This window comes from Bos taurus, chromosome 3 (genome assembly GCF_002263795.3).
Source record: "Bos taurus isolate L1 Dominette 01449 registration number 42190680 breed Hereford chromosome 3, ARS-UCD2.0, whole genome shotgun sequence".
NCBI lineage: Eukaryota > Metazoa > Chordata > Mammalia > Artiodactyla > Bovidae > Bos > Bos taurus.
In genome coordinates, this window is record NC_037330.1 from 104,515,711 (window position 1) to 104,540,012 (window position 24,302).

A 24,302-nucleotide genomic window follows, 5' to 3' on the forward strand; every position below is an offset into this window, starting at 1 on the left:
ACAGATTCAGCTGCTGGGGGCACAGGGAGGAATCTGACTTGGTCCCTTCCCTGGAGAGGTCATAGCCTCCTTAGGCAGACAGAAGCAGCCATGGGGAGTGCACAGTGCTGTGGGAGCCAGGAGGAGACCAGCCATAAGCCAGTGGTCAAAGACTTCCTGGTGAGAATGGGCCTGAATGACCCAGGGCGTCGTATTTCACCATCAACACAAAGCATGTAAGCTACTGGGCATGGCTGATTGCGTGGACAGAAGATGTGGCCTCAGCTGCTCCAGGGTGCCTGGGTGTGTCTGTGTGTGAGAGAGAGAGAGACCACAGTGAGGGTTGAGATGTAGGAAGGCCTGGGCTGGCACAAGTTTCCCCAACGCCCTTGAGAAAGAGCTTTCCAATTAAAGATCTGGGTGGGGGCTGGGCTCCCCTGATTATGTAATAGCTTGGGAAATAGTGTCTGGGAGAGCCTGAGAGGGAAAACTGATGTGTCTGAGCAGGGCTCCACCGTTCCCAGAGGTGAGCTGGGAGCAGATTCATAAATGAACCAGATTTGCAGATAGTCAGAATATGCAAGCTGGGGCAGCTAGACCATGTCAAGAAGAGCATACACATCAGCCACAGGTTGTGACAATGGGATTCACATGGACTGAGACACAGGATCTCTCTCCTGGTTTGTCCTTTCTCGGGTGCCCCAGCCAGCTGGAGCCTCTGCCCATCCCATTAGGGTGGTCTCTGGGAACAGTGGGTGGGGAGAGGCCAACTCAGCACCAGGCTGGCCCAGAAGATGTGTGCTGAGTGAGCTGTGTCCGTGGCAGAAGGCAGTGCAAGGACTCCTGTCTCCTGCGGCTCCTAACCTGAGCCCAGGGTCAGGTGGGAAGGAGGCCTGAAGCAGGTGCGTGCCAGCTGAGCACTTCTGCTTTGCTTGCTGGGGGAGAGCACGTCACAATTTGGCATCATCACTTTGAATCACCACCCGGTTCCCAAGAAACAGCCCCCAAAGGCCATTGATAAAACACACAGGTCAGTGCTCAGCTCCTGGGGGATGGGCAGGACTTCAGAGTTTTAAATATGGACTCTGAGCTTTGTTTTCCTCACCTGTAAAGGGGGAATAATATTAGTACTGCTTCCTGGGATTATTATTGTGAGGGTTCAATACAGGTGAAATTTTGGCGTGGAGCTTGGCACATAGTAAGTGCTCCGTAATTGGTGCAGTGATTATTTCCATAAAAAGCAAGCTTCCATGTCCTTTTTGACTTATACTCTGCATACTGACATACTGTTTTAAAAGATTGGGGTAGCAGGGTAAGTAACCAACGTAAGAATGAGGTGGCACAAAGCCATTTCTGGGCAGAAGGGCAAATTGTACCTCCTGGACCAGCAGAAAAGAGATCCCTTCTCTCCAGGCTGGGACTCAGACAGCCCAGCAGTCAGTTCAAAGAAAAATAATATGGAACACGGCCTGTATCTATAGGCTGAGCCAGACCAAGTGACTAGGCTGAGACCCTGTACATTTCATGCCTGGGTGTAGCTCAGTGCCCCACTGTTCCCGCCGTGTTGGCACTCTGAGCGACACCCTGCTGCAGTTAGAGTTTGGACGATGGGTATTAGAGCACAGGGCCAAGGTCAAGGCCAGAGTGACCCCTTTGTCACTGTGGACCTGCTCAACACTGAGGAGACCTGGTGGGTAGGGGGGTCTCCCCCTCCCCAGGCCAGAGAGGCATGGCCTGGTCTCTGGCCTGCTCCCCAAGATGGCCTGCAGAGAAATGCTGGTGTCACAGCCGTGGCTGTCCAGGCCTGTGTGTGTGCTTCAAGTGTGACAATCAGTGCCTGTTAGAAGGGGACTCAGCAGTCCTGGCCCCTCTCCCTTCACGGCAGCGTCCAGACCTCATCACCATGAGTATGAGGCCCAGGTGCCAGCCTCTCCGTGAAGTGAGCTGGACTCAAGTTGTGATGAGGGCAGCAGGACCAGCCTCAGGTCAGACCCCCAGGGAGATGCTCTGCCCCTGCCCCCCAAGGCACTAAAATAAGACCGTGACAGGTGAGCCGAGGCAAGCCCAGGGCACCCACAGAGCATGTGGCTTATGGTGAGAAAATTAATTCTAGCCCTCGGTGGAACTGGGTTTCCCCACATCCTCCCAGTCTGGGGCAGGAGGAGCTCGGCGAGGGGCAGGGTTGGACCTTCAGGTGCTGAGCCCAGAGCCTGGGGCTGAGTGTTGCTAGGGGGGAAGGAGGGACACCCTGGTCTGCAGACTGCCAGCGGAGCATCAGTGCCATGTGGACTGGTCAGCTCCCTGCCGCTCCAGGGGTGCAGACTGTCCCCCGCCCCCACCAGCCCCCTTCCTAAATGCCTGCAACTGGTCTCTGGACCACTAGGAGAAGGTGGGGAGAGACCAGCAACTTTCACTGCAAGTACAGGCACAAAAGAGTCCCAAGGCACCCAGCTGGGGAGACAGACTCTGTCTTCTCTCTGTTTGACAGCAGCCATGGTCCCATGGCAGGACTCCTGGGTCTAGGAGTTCTGATAAATGAGTCCAAATCCAGGCTCTGCCTCATCCTACTCTGGGACCCTGGGTGTAAACTTTGGTTTCCGGAAGCTTCAGCTTCTCACCCACAAAGTGAGGTGGAGTTCTAAAAGGTCCATATAACGGTAAATCTTGGATCGTCCAGAAATGGATGCATGTCAAAGGAATTGGGGAGTGGCTTTGGAGAGGTGAAAAAATTAGTGGGAGAAAAAAACAGTATCCACCCAGCCTCAAGGATGCCTCCTCTACAAGGGTCTTTAACGTTCCAAATGCCTAGTCATTTGAGGTTAGGTCCCCATGAGGTCCCCTAACCAGGATCCTCACGGTCCATCCCTGGTGAAGCATCTTCTCCCTGGGTCCTGTACTACAAACACCTTACTTCATACCTGGAAATGTCCTTCCCCCCATTTTTGTTGTTTCTCTCTTTTGATTGCCAGACCCTGATGCCACGAATTCCTCTCTGCCCAGAAATCCAGCCCCAGCAGGAGGCTGGGAGCAGGCTCTAGGGTGAGCTGGCACAGAAGCGGGCCTGATGCCTCCACTTTTACCTACCTCCTCTTTGCAATTAGAGATGACCTCTTGGGTAGAGGACTTTGTGATCTGAGTGGGCACAAACACCAGGCATGCAGGGTCTCGGCAGCCCTAGGAACCTGGCCTCAGAGGGGTAGGATAGTTGTCACAGTCACTGTAACCAAGAGACATGGTATGTTCTGGCCCCTTGGGGATGGGTTTTCTCTCAAGAGGGCTCGGACAAATGGGGGATGGGTGGGAGACAGTGGCCTTGCTCAGACTGCACGGTGCCTGCTCTGTGGTTGTGGCTCCAGGGAAGAGGTGAGTGGGTGGAGAAAAGCAGGAGCAGGAGGCCACCCTGGGAAGAGGAAACGGACAAGGCCACATCTCTAGGCCCGCAGGAATTCCAAGCCCCTGGCCCAGAGCAGCTCAGCTAATTACAGTTTCCCCCTAGTTGGTGGGAACGAGGCTCCTAGGAGAGCACCAGCCTTGGCCAGCACTGGCAAGGGAGGGCAAGGTGGAACCGGAAGGTGGGGAGGGTCTGGTGGCTGGTGCCTAGGGCATCTTTGTAATCCGACCCCCAGGAAGGACTGGCCGGTACAGCCTCTGTGAGGAGGAGTATCCAGGTCCCAGTGGCCCAGGAGTGCAGCAGACACAGCTGCTTGCCAGGAACCAGCCGTGGGGATCTCGGGGAGTAAACAACCAAAGAGCATTGCCTTGCAAACCACATTCAGTGGAAATCTCCCCCACAGTCACATCGCAAAATGCAACCAAAATATTTATTTGGAGCAGCAGTTTTCAGAATTGTTCTTTGGAAGGAGACACAGATTGTCCAACTTCCCAGACAGCCCAGCCCAAACGGGCATACCCTACCTTCACTCCAATAAAGCCGACAACCCATTAGATGGGGAATCAGGGTCAATTCAGCCTTTGCAGAGCCCTGGACCATCCTTTCCCACCGTCCAGAGAAACTGGGAGCAGCTTAGACCCATGTGGAAGCCATAAACAGGCTCCTTGCCTTGGCGACCTGTCACCACTCAGCTGGAGCTGCCACCCCTATGGACACATCTTAGTACCCAGCATGTGAGGAAAGAGACCCATCAGCCAACCTTGTGCCCCCAACAGTTGGCAGCCAGTAGCCAATGTCAGACGTTCACCAGATACTGAACTCCAGCTGGGAGGGTCTCACGCACGCCTCTCCTCTTTTACCCATGACCAACACTACTTCTTATAAGTGAGACATATAGAACTATCCTTCTAGAAATGACTTCTGGATTTGCCAGGTTCAGCTAATGTGTATGAAGGCTCTCCTAGTCAGAAACGCTGTTTGTTTGTTTTGTCTCTCATCATTCCTCATGGCAGCTTTCCACACAGGCATCGCCACCCATAGGGGAGGAAAGGTAAATTCCGAGAGCTTAAGAAACAAGCTTAGTATCACCCAGTTAGTGCATGCCAAAGCCAAGATTAGAGCTGAGGTCTTTAACACCCTGTTCTAGTGTTCCTAATGCCCATCGCACCATGGTGTTTCTCTGTTATTGTGTAGGCTTGTTGTGAAGATTAGACAGGATGGCACACATGAGGCATGTTAAAGTGGTACAAAGTTCTTAATGCATGCTCATCTTCACTCAGTTCAGTTCAGTTCAGTTCAGTTCAGTCGCTCAGTCGTGTCCGACTCTTTGCAACCCCATGAATCCCAGCACACCAGGCCTCCCTGTCCATCACCAACTCCCGGAGTTCACTCAGACTCACATCCATCAAGTTGGTGATGCCATCCAGCCATCTCATCCTCTGTCGTCCCCTTCTCCTCCTGCCCCCAATCCCTCCCAGCATCAGAGTCTTTTCCAATGAGTCAGCTCTTTGCATGAGGTGGCCAAAGCACTGGAGTTTCAGCTTTAGCATCATTCCTTCCAAAGAACACCCAGGGCTGATCTCCTTTAGAATGGACTGGTTGGCTCTCCTTGTAGTCCAAGGGACTCTCAAGAGTCTTCTCCAACACCACAGTTCAAAAGCATCAATTCTTCAGCGCTCAGCTCTCTTTACAGTCCAACTCTCACATCCATACATGACCACTGGGAAAACCATAGCCTTGACTAGACGGACCTTTGTTGGCAAAGTAATGTCTCTGCTTTTCAATATGCTATCTAGGTTGGTCATAACTTTTCTTCCAAGGACTAAGCGTCTTTTAATTTCATGGCTGCAGTCACCATCTGCAGTGATTTTGGAGCCCAGAAAGATAAAGTCTGACACTGTTTCCACTATTTCCCCATCTATTTCCCATGAAGTGATGGGACTGGATGCCATGATCTTCGTTTTCTGAATGTTGAGTTTTAAGCCAACTTTTTTCACTCTCCACTTTCACTTTCATCAAGAGGCTTTTTAGTTCCTCTTCACTTTCTGCCATAAGGGTGGTGTCATCTGCATATCTGAGGTTATAGATATTTCTCTCGGCAATCTTGATTCCAGCTTGTGCTTCTTCCAGCCTAGCGTTTCTCATGGTGTACTCTGCATATAAGTTAGATAAGCAGGGTGATAATATACAGCCTTGATGTACTCCTTTTCCTATTCGGAACCAGTCTGTTGTTCCATGTCCAATTCTAACTGTTGCTTCCTGACCTGCATACAGGTTTCTCAAGAGGCAAGTCAGGTGGTCTGGTATTCCCATCTCTTTCAGAATTTTCCACAGTTTATTGTGATCCACACAGTCAAAGACTTTGGCATAGTCAATAAAGCAAAAATAGATGTTTTTCTGGAACTCTCTTGCTTTTTCCATGATCCAGCGGATGTTGGCAATTTGATCTCTGGTTCCTCTGCCTTTTCTAAAGCCAGCTTGAACATCTGGAAGTTCATGGTTCACATATTGCTGAAGCCTGGCTTGGAGAATTTTGAGCATTACTTTACTAGTGTGTGAGATGAGTGCAATTGTGTGGTAGTTTGAGCATTCTTTGGCATTGCCTTTCTTTGGGATTGGAATGAAAACTGACCTTTTCCAGTCCTGTGGCCACTGCTGAGTTTTCCAAATTTGCTGGCATATAGAGTGCAGCACTTTCACAGCATCATCTTTCAGGATTTGAAATAGCTCCACTGGAATTCCATCACCTCCACTAGCTTTGTTCATAGTGATGCTTTCTAAGGCCCACTTGACTTCACATTCCAGGATGTCTGGCTCTAGGTGAGTGATCATACCATCATGATTATCTTGGTCATGAAGATCTTTTTTGTACAGTTCTGTGTATTCTTGCCACCTTTTCTTAATATCTTCTGCTTCTGTCAGGTCCATACCATTTCTGTCCTTTATCGAGCTCATCTTTGCATGAAATGTTCCCTTGGTATCTCTACTTTTCTTGAAGAGATCTCTAGTCTTTCTCATTCTGTTGTTTTCCTCTATTTCTTTGCATTGATTGCTGAGGAAGGCTTTCTTATCTCTTGCTATTCTTTGGAACTCTGCATTCAGATGCTTATATCTTTCCTTTTCTCCTTTGCTTTTCACTTCTCTTCTTTTCACAGCTATTTGTAAGGCCTCCCCAGACAGCCATACGGCTGTCCTTATCAGAGATTTTTTGTTTAGTACTATGGGATGACTTTGGACCTGGGTGTATTAGGCAGCATTCTTTCAAAAGTAATAGATACAGAATTCCATCTGCCTTAAAAGATAGAGAGTTGGAAAGGGATTGGGTATTGCCTGACCATCTCATTTTGCTGGATGGATGAGTGGGTGGACATCAGGCATGGCTAGATCCAGGAAGTGATACAATATCATCAGGTCATCAGACTCCTATTTTCCCTACGTTTCTCATATTTACTCTTCCTCGTGCTGACGTCAGTTGTATCTGCTGTCTCTAGGCTTCTTGCTCCACATAGCATGACACAGTGGGAGGCAGTGAAGGGTGATAGGCTTCCGGCCTTCACTGTCCCAGCCGGTGACTCCAGATAGAAACATAACCTTTCCTCCAAGTGGTTACAGGGGGAGGAATCCCAGGGAGGTGCTCTGACTGGCCCTGCTTAGGTCACCTGACTACTCTTGGTCCAGCGGACAATAGTGTTTGGCCAAGTAGGTAGGCTGCTGCCTGCCATGGACAGGATGGTGGGGTCCTGTGATGGGGACCCCTGCCAGAATCACGACTGAAGTTGAGGAAGACAGTTCCCTGAGGAGCTCTTACCAGGAGAAAGGGAAGAAAGGATACCAGACAGACACCCAGCAGTGGTGCCTCTTACCCTGGGATTGGAAGAAAGAGCTGAGTTAATAACGTGATACAAAACTGGGAGACAGTCTGCATTGGCACATCCTTTGCATCTTGCCGATTAGGAAACAGGCTCAGAAGCATTCTGTGACCTAGTAACTCTCTCAAGGTGAATTTCTGAAACACACAAGGCTGGAGTCTGGGTCCCCTATTCTTCCACCTCACCCAGCACGGGGAGGAGACTGAGGTCACTGTGACCCTCTCACCATCCCCTGCTGCCCTCAGGCCGTGCTGGGAAAACCTGTGGGCCAGCAGCTACTGTGGCAGGTTCTGGGGATTTAGTGGTGAGCAGAAGGCAATGGCACCCCACTCCAGTACTGTTGCCTGGAAAATCCCATGGACGGAGAAGTCTGGTGGGCTGCAGCCCATGGGGTCGCTAAGAGTCGGACACGACTGAGCAACTTCACTTTCACTATTCACTTTCATGCATTGGAGAAGGAAATGGCCACCCACTCCAGTGTTCTTGCCTGGAGAATCCCAGGAACCGGAGAGCCTGGTGGGCTGCCGTCTATGGGGTCGCACAGAATCAGACATGACTGAAGTGACTTAGCAGCAGCAGCAGCAGAGTACACACATCACCCAAATCATGGCACTTATATTTCAGAGAGGGAACTGGTCATCAGACAAAAACTTACGGGAATAAAAAGAAGTTACAAATGTTGATACTTGCTGGGCTCTGAAGAGGAAGCATGTGATGCTGAGCAAGCATACGCAGGGTATGAGAGCATACAGGTGTACTGGATGGACAAGCGGGTGAGCATTAGGCATGGCTAGATACAGGAAGTGATAGTATGTAGAGAGGGTGTATACTTGAACATCGGGTCAGGGAGCGCTTTCCTGGGGAGCTGATGTGCAAGGTGAAATTGGGAGTTTGGAGAGGAGTTAACTGGTAAAGAAGGGTTGTTCAGGAAGAACATCCCAGGCAGTGGACATGACATGTGCAAAGGCCTTGAGGCAGAAGAGACTGAATGCCTTGCATAAAGTAAGGGGGAGATGAGGCAGCAAAGGCAGGCGGGGTCCCTGAAGGAAGAAACATGGTCTTGGTCTCAAGAGCAAAAGGAAGCCACTGAGAAGATTTAAGCAGGACAGGCCTGGGGCCCATGAAGGACATGGATTAAAACCTGGAAGAGAGAACATTTGGGGTTTTGGTGCAAAAACAGGGATGCCCATGGGAAGATGGATCTCAGAGGGACCTTCTAGGCAACTCGTGCTGAGAATTGCAAGAACCCTGTGTGCTTAAAAATCGGGTGCAGAGGATGGAGCCTCTGGTGGGGGGAAGAGGAATCTTTGTTCTTTTCTAATAAGAGTAGATTAAAGATGAGCTGTTTTCTTTACTGGCTCCCTTCTGCATTTTCATCTGTCAGTGGGTGTACACTGGGAATCTCCAAGAGGTCTGTGTAATAATCAGTTTTATCATGTTTCCCCAACATATTTGACCATGAGAAGGGCTGAGGGCAAAGACAGTCCCCAGAGGTACTTGGAAAGTGACTGATCTGATCCCAAGAGGAGGACACAGCCCTTGTGGCCTGTGGCCAGGTCAGCCTGGGATGAGACAAGTTATAAAGATACCTGGTAAGAGGCCATTATAAGCAATCCATCAATAAACAGAACTTTCTGCAGACTTTCCAGAGAGTGCTGGGTATAGGAGAGTGAGGAAGCTCCAGAGTGGAGAGTCATACCTTCTCTGCCCCGTCCATGAGCCCTTTCTCCTTTTCTCCCTGGTTCCTGCCCCGAGAATTTATTCCACATCCTTAGAATATCCTAAGCAGAAAGTGAAGAGGAACTAAAAAGCCTCTTGATGAAAGTGAAAGTGGAGAGTGAAAAAGTTGGCTTAAAGCTCAACATTCAGAAAACGAAGATCATGGCATCTGGTCCCATCACTTCATGGGAAATAAATAGGGAAATAGTGGAAACAGTGTTAGACTTTATCTTTCTGGGCTCCAAAATCACTGCAGATGGTGACTGCAGCCATGAAATTAAAAGATGCTTACTCCTTTGAAGGAAAGTTATGACCAACCTAGATAGCATATTGAAAAGCAGAGACATTACTTTGCCAACAAAGGTCCGTCTAGTCAAGGCTATGGTTTTCCCAGTGGTCATGTATGGATGTGAGAGTTGGACTGTGAAGAAGGCTGAGCGCCGAAGAATTGATGCTTTTGAGCTGTGGTGTTGGAGAAGACTCTTGAGAGTCCCTTGGACTGCAAGGAGATCCAACCAGTCCATTCTGAAGGAGATCAGCCCTGGATGTTCTTTGGAAGGAATGATGCTAAAGCTGAAACTCCAGTACTTTGGCCACCTCATGCAAAGAGTTGATTCATTGGAAAAGACTGATGCTGGGAGGGATTGGGGGCAGGAGGAGAAGGGGACGACAGAGGATGAGATGGCTGGATGGAATCACTGACTCGATGGACGTGAGTCTGAGGAATCACTGACTTGATGGACGTGAGTCTGAGCGAACTCCGGGAGTTGGTGATGGACAGGGAGGCCTGGCGTGCTGCGATTCATGGGGTCGCAAAGAGTCGGACACGACTGAGCGACTGAACTGAGCTGAAGCTTAAAATCAGCACCCCTAGAGCTCTGGACAGGATGTAAGTATGTGTCCCATTGACAAGGCTAAAGTGTCACCTGAATAAAGACATCAGTGTGAAGGCCTTTACCTACATCCACATAACAATGGTGTGAGGGATGGAGAAAAGAGAAGGGATGAGGATGCCCCCTTCCTCTTCGCCCACTGATATGTTTAATTGTCATTTAACAAACATTAGGAGCGAGACTAGACACAAGGGACCTGGCCGTGCACAGGACAGACTCGGTGCCAGCCCTCTTGATGCTGGGCCAGGCTTGTGTCTGTGTAACATTTAATTCTCCTGACAAGCCTGCTTCTGGTTAAGCCCTAGCTGGATTGGGGGAGGAGAGAGTAAAAGTTTAGGACAAGGGCATTGGCCTACTGTGGGAGGGGCCTAGGTTAGGAATGCAGCAGTGTACTCTTGGGAGCCTTACCTCGACTCTGCACTTGGGTGTCCTTCTCTGGGGAAGAAAATCTACTGTGCCTTCTAGACAGGGTGAGGGTCCAGGGAGGTGCCACGCTCCTGGCATCTACCACAGTGTGCAGTGGCTTTCCTTCTCATCCTCTCTCTTCTCCCCTAAAACCAGACCTGGCAATTTCTGATCATCTAATTTTTCCCCACTTGAGCATCACAGACCCTCTCCCCCTAGCTCAACACCACGTGCAATTTAGAGTCACAACCAAACCTGATATATTTGTATCTGGGGAGTCCCCCAAAACACCCTTCAACTTAAAGCAGCTGACACAATCAGGATTTGCTTTTTTTTTTTTTTAACTTTCAGAGTTAAACTGGACCCAGGCGCCTGTGTTCAGTTTGCTTCAGGCAGAGAGGTACAGTGGGACCAGCCCTGGGCGTGTGACAAGGAAATCCAGGCTGCGGTCTGGTTTCCTGCCTGCCAGCTGTGTGGGGCACCCAGCCCTTCTGAGCCTCAGTTTCTCCTCCTGTGAAGCGGGGGTGGGAGAATTGAGTGAGGTACAGAAGCATTTATGAACGGAAACCCCACCTCAGAGTGCCTAACTCCCCGGCACTTCACAGCGTCTTCTCAGAAAGCACCTACAGTTTTCCCTCTTGGGAAACTGGCAACCCCTCTGCCTCCTGCCACCTGTGACCACCCATCTGGTCTCTGGGAGACCCCAGCCGCTCCCGGCACAGCTGTTTGGCACTAACTGTCCTGTGGTTAGAGCAACAGGCCGGCCGTTCTGGGAAGCCTCTTTCTCAGGCTGGGACCCTGGGGCAGGACTGAGCCCTGTTTGGTGGTGGGGAAGACAGAAGCTGGGGAGGGTAGAGGGGAGGGCCAGCTGGGGAGCTGTTAGGTGAGCGCTGTGTCATGTTTTTCAAATATCTCCAGGTCCATAAAGCTCAAAGTGTGGTCTGGCCTTACGTGTGTGTGTGTGTGTGTGTGTGTGTGTTCCTGGTACATTTCCTTCTAATTTTTAAAAACCATACGTAACGTCAGGGACATTTAATCCATATGGTTCTGATTCCTTAACACTTAAATCATCCAAATGTTGTTTTGTAGATTCTATTTGCAAATCTCTTTACATAAGCTCTTAACTCCTTCTTTCTCAAGGGCATCAAGGTAGGATCTCTGAGAGAGGCTTCCTTTAATGCCAACTTTCCCTTCTCCACCCAAGTTGGCCAGAGGTCTTATGACTGCCTATGCTCTGGGCACCGACTGCCCAGGTCCTGCCCTCAGGGCTGGGAGGACGCTGGTGGGAAAGGACGAAGGACAGACTGGGATCCGTCCCCACTTCCACCACTTCCTGGTTATGGGATCAGCTGCTAGTTCACCTCATCAAAGCTTTTCTTCCTCACCTGCAAAAAGGGATACGTAATAAACATCTGAAAAGGTTGTTAGAGGACTTAGACGAGGAAGCATACAATGCCCGTAGCCTGGAGAGCATGGTCTGCTGTCCCATGTACCACATCGCGTTGCTGAGGTTAGAGCAGGCCATGTCAGACCGCAGGGTCCTTCTGTAGGAATCTCAGATGGCAGCACTTGGTGGCAAAGCTGAGTCCAGAGAAGCCAAGGGGGAACCTGCCCACAGGACTTGGGGGTTGAGGCAAGGATGGAACAATGACCATAGTGGCCGGGGAGTGGAGGAGGTAAATGATGCCTGGAGATGCTCAGCCCAGCGCTCAGGTGGGAGTCTGGGAGGGGAGTAGGCACGCCCAGCATTCCCTGCATTTGGTGTGTGAGGGGGAGGTCGTAGGGGAGGACCCTACAGGCCATAACAAAAGGGGACAAGGAAGGTGGCCCTCCCAGATTCAAAGGGCCTGGGTTTTGCCCTGAAAGCTACCACACTCATCTGTTGGAGCCCAGGCTCCAAAGGCCCCTTCCAAGTCTCTTCCACATGCTCCACATGCAGGCACCAGCCCAATTCCTCAGCCTGGAGTTCAGTCCAGGGTCCCCAACACACCCGGAATCCCCACTTTCCCCTCCCTCTCTTCCTTGGGTCATTCCCAAACATTCAATGCTCTTTTGAGCTTTTGTTTCTTCACCTGTTTCCCCTGTCATGGTGGCCTTTTCCCCTGATAAATACCTACCCATTCTTCAAAGTCCAACTTAAAAATCACCTCCTCTGAGAAGCCTTTTTGGGAAGATTTGCAAAACAATAGCACCTTCCTTAGTGCTTTTCCTGGTCTTGGTCTTTGTAGTCTGTAGGTACTTGGGATGAACTCCTGAGAGCCTATGCTGGGAGCAGTGGGTGGAGGATGGCCAGGAAGCCTCAGGAGGTTGGCAGGCCCACACGTGATGCACCTGCTGGAAGGCAGACTGGAAATCCAAGATGGCACTCAAAGGACTCCATGGCTGTCGGTATGTGACGTGAGGCCAGCAGGAGGACACAGATGCCCTGGTGCAGCGTGGCTCCTGGGGCCTCCCCATGGCAAGGGCCCATTGGCCAGCTCTGATCTGGACGCCACCCATGTCTGTACCTATAGAACAGAATTTGTTTCTCTGGCAATTCCAGACGGAGTGAATCCCAGACAGAGCTGAGTCTCTGGGACAGAAGAGCAGATGCTCCATCTAAAATTAGGCTGCTGACTGCGACTCCCATCTAGGCTGCATGCATGGATCTGCTTCTTACATCTGTCATTGTGTAGTGGAGGCAAAGCGGAGCCCCTGCCTCCCTGTCGAGGCTGAGTGGCGATGTGACAGCCAGCCAGGGGCCAGCATGGTACAGTCTACCTGGAGTGCTTCCCACCCCCTCGCTGGTTGACTCCTCCCACATCCCCTGAGAGGGCTGTGTCCCCTCGCAAACAGCCCTCAGAAGTTGGGTCTCTCTGACTTTGGTTCTGAATGCTTCCCCTAGGAGGTTAACCTGTCCAGTACCATCCCCACCAGGGAGAGTCCAAGCTGCTCTGGAACCCAACATCAAATTCCAGCAGCAAGAAGACAGGCCCATAGGGATGATGCAGGTAAAGTCACCAGCTGTCTGGCTGAAGCTGAGGAAGGTGATAATCAAGGAAAACCTCTTTGGGCCTCTTCTTTGTTGTTCCCTCCTCCTTACAGACATCCTGAAACTCTTTCATTGCCATCCCAAGCTGGGTCCTGCTCTCTGGGAAGAGGGGTAACCATTGGAAACCTGCTGAGGGGGCCCAGCCCCCAGCTGTAGCCTTTATTTCTCCAAAAGCTACAGTTCTCACAATGGCCTGCAAGGCCTCATATATGCCTGACACTGTCTCACCTCAGGGTCTTTGCATTGGCTGCTCTCTTTGCCTGTAAAGATATTCCCCCAATATCTACAGGACTCAGTCTTCATCTGCTTCAAGTCATTGCTCAAACGCCACCTCCTCAATGAGGCTTACTCTAACTACCCTATTTAAATTTGTGGCCCATCTCCCACTCCTGCATTCCTGATTCCCTAACTGTTCTACCTTGTACTTTCCATAGTATATACTTCCTGCTAACATGTTATATGATTCACTTATTTATTCAGTTTCTTTATTATCTGGCTCTTCCTTCTAGAATGTAAGCTCTACAGAGCAGGGCTTCTTGTCCCTTTTGTTTACCGAGGTACTTATTCTTAAGCCCCCAGAATAGGGCCTAGCCTGTATTAGGTGTTCACTGAGCATCCGTTAGAGGCTGCATGTGTTCAGGTGAGGTCTTGGCACCTGGGCCCAGGGCTGCATCCTTCCTTGTCCCCTCTGCTGTTGGGGTACCTCTAGGCCCTCTTTGGGCCTCCATTTGCTCATCCAGCAACAGGGGTTGATGGTCCCTCTCCTGCCTCTTGTAGAGCCTTGGCAATGACATGAAGGACCAGGTGTGATTGTGCCCAAATCTATCAAAAGTTACCCAACAGACCCTGATCCTTGGAAAAATTGAAGGCAGGAAGAGAAGGGGACAACAGAAGATGAGATGGTTGGATGACATCACAATTCGATGGACATGAGTTTGAGCAAGCTCTGGGAGTTGGTGATGGACAGGGAAGCCTGGCATGCTGCAGTCCATGGGGTCACAAAGAGTCGGACACGACTGAGTGACTGAACTGAACTGGCCCAAATCTGTGTAAGGTGTCTGTTTTGTTCAGCTAGCACATGGAGAACAACCCACTGGGCTCTGGGCCCGTACTGAGTGCTGGGGGTCCCCAGAGGAGTGACAGTTTGTGTCCCCAGCTGCAAAGAGGCTCTCCTAGACTAATGAGGCCAATTCCAATGTGAGGAAGGTAGGAAATGCCCATTTATTAGAGAGTTGTCGGACAAAGAGAAGCAAATGTGGGACCCTCCTGAGATTTGGGAAATTTATACCTTCACCTTCTGTATTAGTTAGAGTTCTCTAGAGAATCAGAAAATAAGATACATACACACATATACACATATACGTCAGAAATAGTGTGGCTCAAAGGGTAAACCATCTGCCTGCAAGGCAGGATACCAGATTCAAGCCCTAGGTCAGGAAGATCCCTTGGAGAAGGAAATGGCAACCCACTCCAGTACTTTCGCCTGGAGAATTCCATGGACAGAGGAGCCTGGCAGGCTACAGTCCATGGGATTGCAAAGAGTCAGACACAAATGACTAAGGGAATAACTTTCTTTCCTATAAAGTACTGGCGCACACGAGAGAGACTGAGACTTATTATGAGGATTGACTGTGTGATTCTGGACACTGAGGAGTCCTGAGATCTGCTGTTGGCAACTTGGAGACCCAGGAGAGCTGCTGGTATAAGTTTCAGTCTGAAAGCCTCTAGGCTGGAGACTCAAAAAGAGCTGATGTTTCAGTCTAAGTCCAAAGGCTGGAGGAAACCAGTGCCCCAATTCAATCAGTCAGGCAGCCAAGGAGTTCCCTCTTCCTCAGCCTTTTTGTTCTATTCAGATTTCCAATGGATTGAATGAGGCCCCCTGCATTGGAGAGGACAATCTGCTCCACCCTGTCTGTCAAGTTGAATGTTAATCTCATCCAGAAACAGCCTCATAGAAACACCCTGATGTTTGGCCAAATTCTGGGCACCCCAGAATTTGATGGCCCAGCCAATCTAACACATAAAATTAACCATCACATTCTCCTCCCCACTTCCAGATTGCTGTTGACCATTCACCTCCAAGCTCAGAACCAGCCACCAAATCCACATGCCCACCTTTCCTTCCCCAGGTCCCCAGCTCTTCTGGTCTGCCGCCCTTGAAGACACTGCCTCTGCTCCCACTCCCCTGACTCAGCTCCTTCTATGTGGCACCCACTAGGTGCCCCAGGATACTTGCTGGGATTCTCATCCAGTCAGATTCAGGGTAGGGTTGAGAGTGGACTGCACAAAGTCAACAGGAAGTCCTGGGGAGACAGCCCTCAGAGGGCTCATTTTCAGGCTAGAAGGAGCATGGCTGATTGCTTTGAAAGTCTGGAGCTCCCAAGGGATCAACAGGGCTCCGTCCACACACCCAGGCAGAATAGAAGATGCTGCCGTGTTCCCCAGTTCTGGGAGGTATGGAAGGAAGCTGTCCAGGTCCTGTATATGTCAAGCACTGCCAGGCATAGACCCCTGGAGCTCTTCCAACCTAGTGGGGGCATGAGACACAAAGGCTTTGTTATTATATGATAGATGCTCTGATGATGTGTGCAAAGCAAGTTACAGGAACATTGAGGGAGGTGGTCTTTTAATTCTACTGAAGGTAGGAGCTGGTCAGAAAAGAAATTGAAAAATAGAACATTTGAAGGAGGCCTTACAGGAAGAGTTCACTAAATAGCCAAGGAGAGTTAATAGGAGAGCTGAAGGGGAATGGTGGATGGCAGTCTAGGGGAAGAAGGAAGGGCATTCCAGGTAGAGGGAACAGTATGAGCCAAGGCATGGAATGTGAAAATTCCTGTTGCATTTAGGGAACTAGTGAATGATCTAGACCAGCCAGGCTCTCCTTGCAGGAGGACTCCAAGACCAAAGGATGGAGGTTTGGGGTTCTCACCACCTGCCCTGAGAGATCAGAAAGACCACAATGGGAGGGAGCCTGAACAGGGGTGGAGTGAGACCATTTCTAGATTTCTTTATGGTTGTTAGATGGAGGCTTTCATGTAACAAAAATTTCATCTAACAAAAATTAGCTTTCAGGACAAGCCCCACTCTCTCATACGTATCTCTCTTTCCCATCCCTTCTGCACCATCCATTGCTTCTATTCACTGTTATTGCAATTATTTTCTGAGTGTGCAAGTCCTCTTGGGAACCAGACTGGCAGAGGCACAGGCCCCATCACACCTCACTGGTCCTGCCTGGGGGCTCCTCCTTGACCATCTCCTGCCCATCCCCAGGCCCTCAGACTCTGCTGGCCATATAGGTTGGATAAAATTCACACAAGGGGAGATGTTTTTATGGCAATCCCAGAACTCCCCTATTCTTCTTGCTGCTCTTGAAACTTTTTCTTGTCAGACCTGTTACAGTTTATCTTGTCTTAATGTTTACGGGCCTGATTAAATTCTCATTTCCTCCCTTCCCTCACTTTATGAGCTACTACAGGATACCCTCCAAAGAGCTTGAATGGAGGTGGGGGAGGGGCTCCCTTTACTGAGCATCTACTACAGGCCAGCTACTTGATACTCACAATGCACTGACTCCTTTAATTTCATCACTTTCATTAGCTCTTCATCATCCTTCCCTGAGATGCGTTATCCTCCCCATTTTACAGCTGTGAAAACTAAGACTCAGAGTTAAGCAGCTAGTAAGTGTCAGAGCCAGGACCTGTGCACAGACTGTCTTAATCCAAGCCTCAGAAGCTGATGCTCTCCTGATGTACCTCCCATTGGCAGACATGAAGCCATACTCAGAGTAAATAGTGCTTGTTATTGATGATCTTGCAAGTCGGCCCCTAGGCTTGGGGAAAACCTGTTCTCACAGCTGCCAGGGGGAGTGACTAATCTGATTTCCTGGAACCAAAGGCCCCACCCTCCCCACCTGGGATTCAGTGGGCCCTGCGGGAGTCCCCAGAAATGCTGGTGGAAAGCCAGAATGAGGCAGACCTGGGGTTCAGATTGAGCCAAAACCTCAGTCTGAAGTGTAGGAAAAGAGAACATTTTTGTCATCTGGGGGAGACTGGTCAGTGGCCTGGAGGCCACGTGGCCTCTTGTAGTTGCCTACTGGACAGGATGGCCAGTGGCACAGAAGTCTATCCTGGGCATGCTCTGCATACCCGTGACGTTCCTAACACTGAATAAGATGTGGTTGTGCATGGAGTTGCAGAAACTAAAGGGGCAACAGATACATCATTGAAATGACTGCATACAATGGGGCACAAGCCAGAACATCTGTTCCAAAGGCTGAGATTCACAGAGAAGGAAGCAGCCAATGCCACCTGGAGGACCCAGGAGGCTTTCACAAGGGAAGTGGCCTCTGAGCTGACCTGGAAGGCTGGATGGGAGCCAGCCAGGCAATACAAATGAGGGGAACAGTACTGAGGACTGAATGCACAAAATGCACTCGGCAGGTTCAGAAGCAGGGAGCAGCTCTGTATGATGGGAGCGTGGGGGGTGTGCAGAGAGAGGGAGGCTTGGGCAGGTGAACTGAAGCTGTTGAAAGAGGCACTAATAGACAGGGTAAGTTAGCTGACCAGGTACCCACTTGAATTTGTCTTAGAGAGTTCTGCCTATGTGGAGAATGGATGCAGGGGATGGGGGCGGGGGGAGGGCAGGAAATGGGCAGGGGGACCGGACAGAAGGCTGTTGTAACTGGGAGGTGATGGTGGCCTGGACTCGGGCAGCAAGAATGGAGAAGGGATTCTGGTTCAGGCTTGGAATGACGGGTGTCCCCACTGGTGAAGATAAACAATATGGGAGGAGCAGGATTCTGGGTCACAATATAAAGCAATTGTTACTTCCATTTATCGAGCACCTGCTAGATGCTGGGTATTCCATCAAGGGCTCTATTGCGGTTTCTTGTCACATCTTCACAGCAGTTCTTTAGGATCAGGAAGTCAAAATCAGTGACATCATGTAACATGCCCAAGATCGCACAGTAAGTGTGGCTGGGAGCTGAAGCCAGATCCATGTGGCTCTGAGGCCCATGCTGTTACCCACAGCATCAGATGAAGGATGAAATGAATGTCTGACTGAGACAGGAAGCCGGAAACACAGCTCTCAGGCTGGGAAGGGAGGTTGGGGCTGAGTCCTCTGGGACCCCTGAAGGTGATCTCCATAAACTGTAAGAGTCCCTCAGCCCCTGTCCCAGGAGAGAGATAGCTACCTCTGTGAGAAGTGAGGACTGATGTAACAGATCTATCAAGAGAGCACCCGGCAAACACACACACACACCAACAAACAGTAAAACAACACAAAGCATGCGAGTCCAGGGAATCAGAGCCATGGAGGAAAGGAGGTGGAGGAGGGGTGGCTGGTAAGTAAGTACAAAACCCAAACATGAAGTACCTGGAGAGCCTACTGGGCGAGTTGCTTAGCTCCGCCTTGAAAGCTCCAAGACCATGGTGGTCCCCAACCTTTTGGAATTGTGGTGTGTTCCAAAACTGTATCTGTAATTTGGTTGTTAGGAGTTGGAAAGAAAATTTCACAGAGACAGCCTCTTAGATGACAGATCCGATGCCAACCATCTCCTCTGCTCCAATCTCTTTTGGTTTATAAATTCTCTACAGCGTGATATTGGCTTCACAGCAGAACCAAGCCCAGTGTGTGTGTGTAGTGTACTGTTTCTATGGAAACAAGCATTCAGCACTCTAGCCTGGGACACCTGGACCACAATCTCCCTGAATTGTAGCCCCAGAAGTAGAATAAATCTTATCTCTCACCTCATATGCCCCTGCTCTGCCCCAGGCTTGGCAAACAGTCCTGTAGCAGTTAGCAAGTTGCACTGGGATGATCTGTTTACCTGCTAGTCTCCATCCTTGGATGGAGCTCCTAGCACACAGGTTTGTGTGAGTGTTGCACATTCCCAGAACAGAGAAGGAGCCTGATTCATGTTTGAGGAATGAAGGAATGTAGGAAAGCCCCCAGGGCCAAGCTCTGGGGATTTCTCAAGACCTGGCCCAGCTATATGCAGGGGAAGGGCTGACAGGAAGGAACTGGCACCTGGCACCACCTGCCTTCTCACCTGGGGCCCGTCCAGCTGCAAGGTGGGAAAGGTGCCTGGGGCCCCAGGGTAGGGGTGATGGCTCATGGAGCAGAGTTGGGCTCTGGCTCCTTGCCTTGAAGCAGCGCTGCCTGCCTGCATCCCATATCCCTGAGCTCTGAGGCTGGAGCCTTGAAGACCTTCTGGCCTTGGGTGAGAACTGGCACCAGAACTGGGATGGAGGCTGAATCTTAAGACAGGAGACTGGGAGCTCTGGTTGAAGGAGAAGCTGAGGGAGGGCTTCTGGGTCGACACTCCTGGCCTGGAGGATGGCTACCAGCTGGGAAGTGTGACCTGGGGGGTAAAAAGCAGGGTCTTTGGGGGGAGTTCCAGAAAATCCAGAGTGACTGTGTCTGGCACAATGAAAGTACTCAATAAAACACTTTTCTCATGCCTTCCTTTCTACTTCGCTATAGCCAGTCTGGACTATATGTTTGAAGGTTGGGATGGGAATGTCCCAGCCTGCCTTGATGGGGCGGCGCTGAAGTTTACCTAGAGAAGGGCGGGGAAGACAAATCCCAAGCCACAGAAAATTGGAACAAAGGAGCAGTCCAAGGAAAGGGCCTCGGCAGGGCAGCCTCTGCAGGGCTGGCACACTGGCCCACTTCCTAAGCATCCAGTCCAGTCTGAGAACCCACCTTCCACCCCAGGACCCTAGCCAGGGCCCCTGAACCTCAGTTGCAGCTCTGAATTGGATCATTCTGCCACTCCTATAGTTAGTTTATCTTTCCATTTGCTTCCCTCCACCCCCCCAGGATCATTCATTCACTTAACAAACGTTTGTAGACTTCTCAGTCTTGGCAGGAGAGAAGAACCAAGATGGAAAGTTCCTGGCAGCTTCCAGACTGGAAAGAGGGGAGGTCTCTCTCAGCTGACTGCAGCTTGGGGTGATGGGCAGGAAGCATTGAGCTGCCAGGGGCAACAAAGGAGGGTGACTAAATCCACTGGTCGGGCCACCCCTCAAAGGTGGAGAAGGTACTCATCCTGGGGTAGGAACAAGCCTGTCACCTGAGCCTTTCTGCCTGTGACAAAATGTCACCCCTCCAGGCATATGAATTATAACAAGATACCCACTTGCTCCCACCTGGAGCTGCTCCCAGCCAGAGACAGTAATCTGGGCAGAGAGGGAAGGACAGGAGTGGAGTGAGGGGCAAGGTCTTGTTCCACAGGGTACCCTGTCTCACTTGCCCTAATTAAGAGGAAGACTATGTCAAAGGCAGGCTTGATTCGGGGTGTCAATAACACAGGACAGGTAGAGAGGGCATTTCAGACAGAGGAAAATCTATGCAAAGAACACCCCCACCCCCCCCACCTCCCTGCCCAAAGTGAATGCTGGTGGAAGGTTGAAGAGAGTGTTGGAAAAGGACATGGACGGTTGAACCCCGGGAGATGCAGCTGGTTGAGGGGCCTTGCGTGCCAGATCAGAGAGTGTGGTCCTTCCCTTTGGAGCTTTGTCAGAAAGAGGATGACCCAATTGGAGCTGAGATGGAGTTCTGGGTGCTACTGGAAGATGGGGAGGACTGAAGTGGTGGTGATCAACAGAACAGCTGGGAGCCTTGGCAACAGGCCCATGGGTATGCAGTTGTACCCATGAGTGTGCAGGCACAGTGAGTGTCCGGCTGTGATCACACCTCCCTCCACCCCCTGCAAGTCATGGAGTTGTGGTTTCCTCCTGCAGGCACCTAGGAGTGAGGTTCCCCTGTGGAAGCTGCCATTCCTCTTCTAAAGCTGGTGGTCTGGGAGGGGCTTGTTTGCTCTGCCCTGGCTTTGGAGGGAGGGAAGAGGCTCTGCTGAAAGCTGCTGTATGAGGATGGCACAGAAATCCCCAGGGCCACTAGCTTGTCCCCTGGGCCTAGAGGAAGCCCACTCCCTGTGACAGGCAGAGCCTTGAATTTAGGCCATCACTTCAGAGCCAGAGGAAGCCTGGGGCCTCCAAGGCCTTTTTGGAAGCCCTGAGCAGCTTCGCCCAGGTCAGCTTGTCAGTCACCCTGTGGGTCCTTGAACTTCTGTGACCTGAAGAGGGAGTGCCTCTTCAGCTGGCACTCTAGACACTCAGTTTGCCTGACTCTTGTCCTGACTTTGGTCCCAGGCTCCACAACCTCCTGAGGCTATTCCCGGGCAGCAGAGGCCAGCCCTGGAGTCAGCCAAACCCAGGGTCAGCTCAGGTTCAGCAGAGTTGACCTCCGGCAAGACACCTGACAAGTCAGAACCTCAGTGTGCCGAATCTGTAAAATATAAATCCTGGTGGCCAGTTCTGCTCCCTCGGGAAGCAGGCCAGTGGGGCCCCTGGTGGGCGCTGGTGCAAAGGTGGACCAGAGTGACTCAGGTCCCAAGGCTTGGGATCCGGTAGCTTCTGCAAAGTCAGGCCACTGGGAAGCCCCGGGGAGCCCCCATCCCCACCCCGACCCCCAGGCTGGAGCCCAGGGAGCCCGGCCAGGCCCGCCCCGCCCAGCACTCGCGAAGGCATATTCCCGCCTTGGGAGGCACGGGCTTCCCGGAGCAGGGCTGGCACCCGGGAGCAAGGCGGGGACCTGGCACTTTGGGGACGGCAATGGACGCCCGCCGGGCCGGGTTCACCCGAGACGGGGCCCCGAGGGGCACGGCCCCAGCGGCGGCGACGACCGGGGTTCCCTGACTGCCCTTCCCGGAGGGCCCGGGAGGAAATGACAGCGCGGGAGCCGGGGCGGGAGCGGAGGGAGGGGCGGCGCCCGGAGTGACACGGCCTGTCACCGCGGAGGCCGCTGCACAGACCCTCCCCGCGGCCGCCGGGAGCCGGGGATTCCCCAGACGCAGACCCTCCCGGGCGGCAGCCTGCCCGATCGCCCTCCTGGACCCGGCCGCGCCGGGACCCCCAAGCGGCCGACAGCGAAGCCCTGTACGCCAGGGCCGAGCCGGCCGGAGAGGCGCCCGCTGCGGGCGCCGGGGTGCCCCGGGCTCGGCGACAGGAAACTCTGGGGAGTGAATGGAAAGAAGTGGGTGGTCCGGCCCCTGCGACTTCCCCTGACATCACTGCCCAAATAAGGAGCTTCCAAGCGGCCGCGGGGCGGCCCAGAGCCGCGCCTGCCGCCGGCGCCCGCCCGCCAGCCCGCCCCGCGCCCACCCCGCGCCGCGTGGGCCGCCAGCGAGAGCCCCGGGCACCGCCGGGCGGAGCCGAGCCGGGCGGAGCCGAGCGAGCGGGCGCTGCCGAGCCGCGCGGAGGCCGGGCGCGCAGCCCAGCGCAGCCCAGACCAGCCCAGCGCAGCGCAGCCTGGAGCCGCGGAGTCGCGGCCACCCGCAGGTAAGCAGCGAGCGCCCGCGCCCCGCGCCCCGCCGCGGCCTGGCAGCCGGGAGCCGGGCACCACCAAGCGCGTCAGCAGCCACACTGGCCCGCAGCGGGGCCACCCTCGGGAGCGGAGCGGGTGAGAGAGGGCTGGGCGCGGGCGCGTGCAGGAGCGCGTCGGGCCAACTCCCCGGACCTCCGGGACGCCTCCGCAGCCTGGGGTTGCCTGGTGCACGCGCTCTTCGCCTGCGTTTCCCAGACGCTACTTCTGTCATCAACCCGGGGTGACACCAGCGTTCCCGCGTTCACACTTCTCTCGCACACCAGCGCCTGGCACAGCCTCACTCGGCCTCTGTGCCCGGAGCAGCCCCGCAGCCCGCCCCGCCTCTCGGGCCTCTCACGGCCGGACAAGGCGGGACAAGGCACCCCGGTGTGAACCGCTGAATGGCTTTGGCCGTCCTGGCCACGCTTCCCCCTGGAGGCGCTGGCAGTTTCAGACTGTCAGAGCAGATCGGACTTGGGCTCCTCCGGCTTATTGGGAGTGAGTGAAACTAGCACTGATCTGGCTCTTCTTGCCCTCTTGCAGAGTGGCACCTGGCGCGGGGGGTATAGCCCTGAGGGGAATGTACCTGGCATGGTGGGGAGGGTGTGGCCACCGGCAGGGAGTGACTCCCGGCCTCCTAGCCTGGGTGTTTCCAGAGCGGCTCTCATTCCCTGGGCTTTTCTCTGAGCGCCCGCCCCTCCCCTCTCAACCAGGGCCGGCTGCCGGGGATCCTGGACAGCAGTGGTGGCTGCTGCAGAACAGGTGCAGGTCCGTCAGCCTCGGCTCTGGCAGGGGGCTCTGCAAAGTGGCTGCAATTGCTTACCTATAAAATATAGAGCGTATTTATTGACAGCTTGATTAAGGTCATAGGGAAAAATGATAAAGGCAAGTACTGGGTCCATCGTTTAGTGGCTCTGGGCAAATTCCCTAATCTCTTTCGGGCTGCATTTTATCCTCTGGAAAATGGGGATGAAGGTCCTCAGCTGAATGTTGTCAGGGAAGACTGAGATCATATGAGTGAAAATGTTCTCTAGATATAAAGCCTTGTATACAAGCCAGTTGCTGTGGTTTGGATGGTTCTGGGCTGATATTTGCCATGGCTGTGCTCTCTGATTTAGGGAGACTGAACACCATTTCTGTGCCGTCATCTGCAAGAAAAGGGGCATTGAGAAATGTCCCATGTGCCTGCTAGCAGATCCCCCGAAGTAGGTTCTGTGGAACATTAGTTCTAAAAGTTGTGCCGCGAGTTAGGTTTCCCTGTGCTAGTAAGTCTGGCAAATTCTGCAAGCTCTCTATAACCCTTCTAGCCAGTCACAATTCATATTGGCAAGTTAAAGGCTCTGAGAAGTGCTGCAGTAAAAGAACCTGTTTAGCTCTGTCCGACCCAGAATTTCTCTGGTGGATCCTGTTGCTCTTTTCGGGTCACACATGCTCTCCCAGGAAGCAGTGCTTCTGTAGCTACCAGTAGATATGATGTGTTTTCATCCAGTCGCTGAGTTCTACTTGCCTTCTTGAGTGAAGAGTAAACAGAGGCCCAGAGGAGCTGAGTGCCTTACCTGAGATCACAGCTGAACAGTGACCCAGGATTACCCAGTCGTCAGCAGTAGAGCGGGCAACAAAACCCAGACTCCTCATCCAATGCC

At 52.4% G+C, this 24,302-nt stretch overlaps 1 protein-coding gene across 4 annotated transcripts in view; it reads left to right on the forward strand.

Annotated features, from left to right (window-relative positions):
* The window catches only part of HIVEP3 (HIVEP zinc finger 3), a 565,238-nt gene that overhangs the window by 406,579 nt on the left and 134,357 nt on the right, over positions 1-24,302 (forward strand). For 3 of the 4 annotated variants that reach the window (XM_059885184.1, XM_059885183.1, XM_059885185.1), the window contains one exon: positions 1-22,634. This exon is cut by the window's left edge and continues 14,679 nt beyond it. The exons of the other annotated variant lie outside the window; for it this stretch is intronic. The gene's annotated coding sequence lies outside the window, so the exon portion shown is untranslated. The remainder of the gene's footprint in view (positions 22,635-24,302) is intronic. 4 annotated transcript variants of the gene reach the window in all.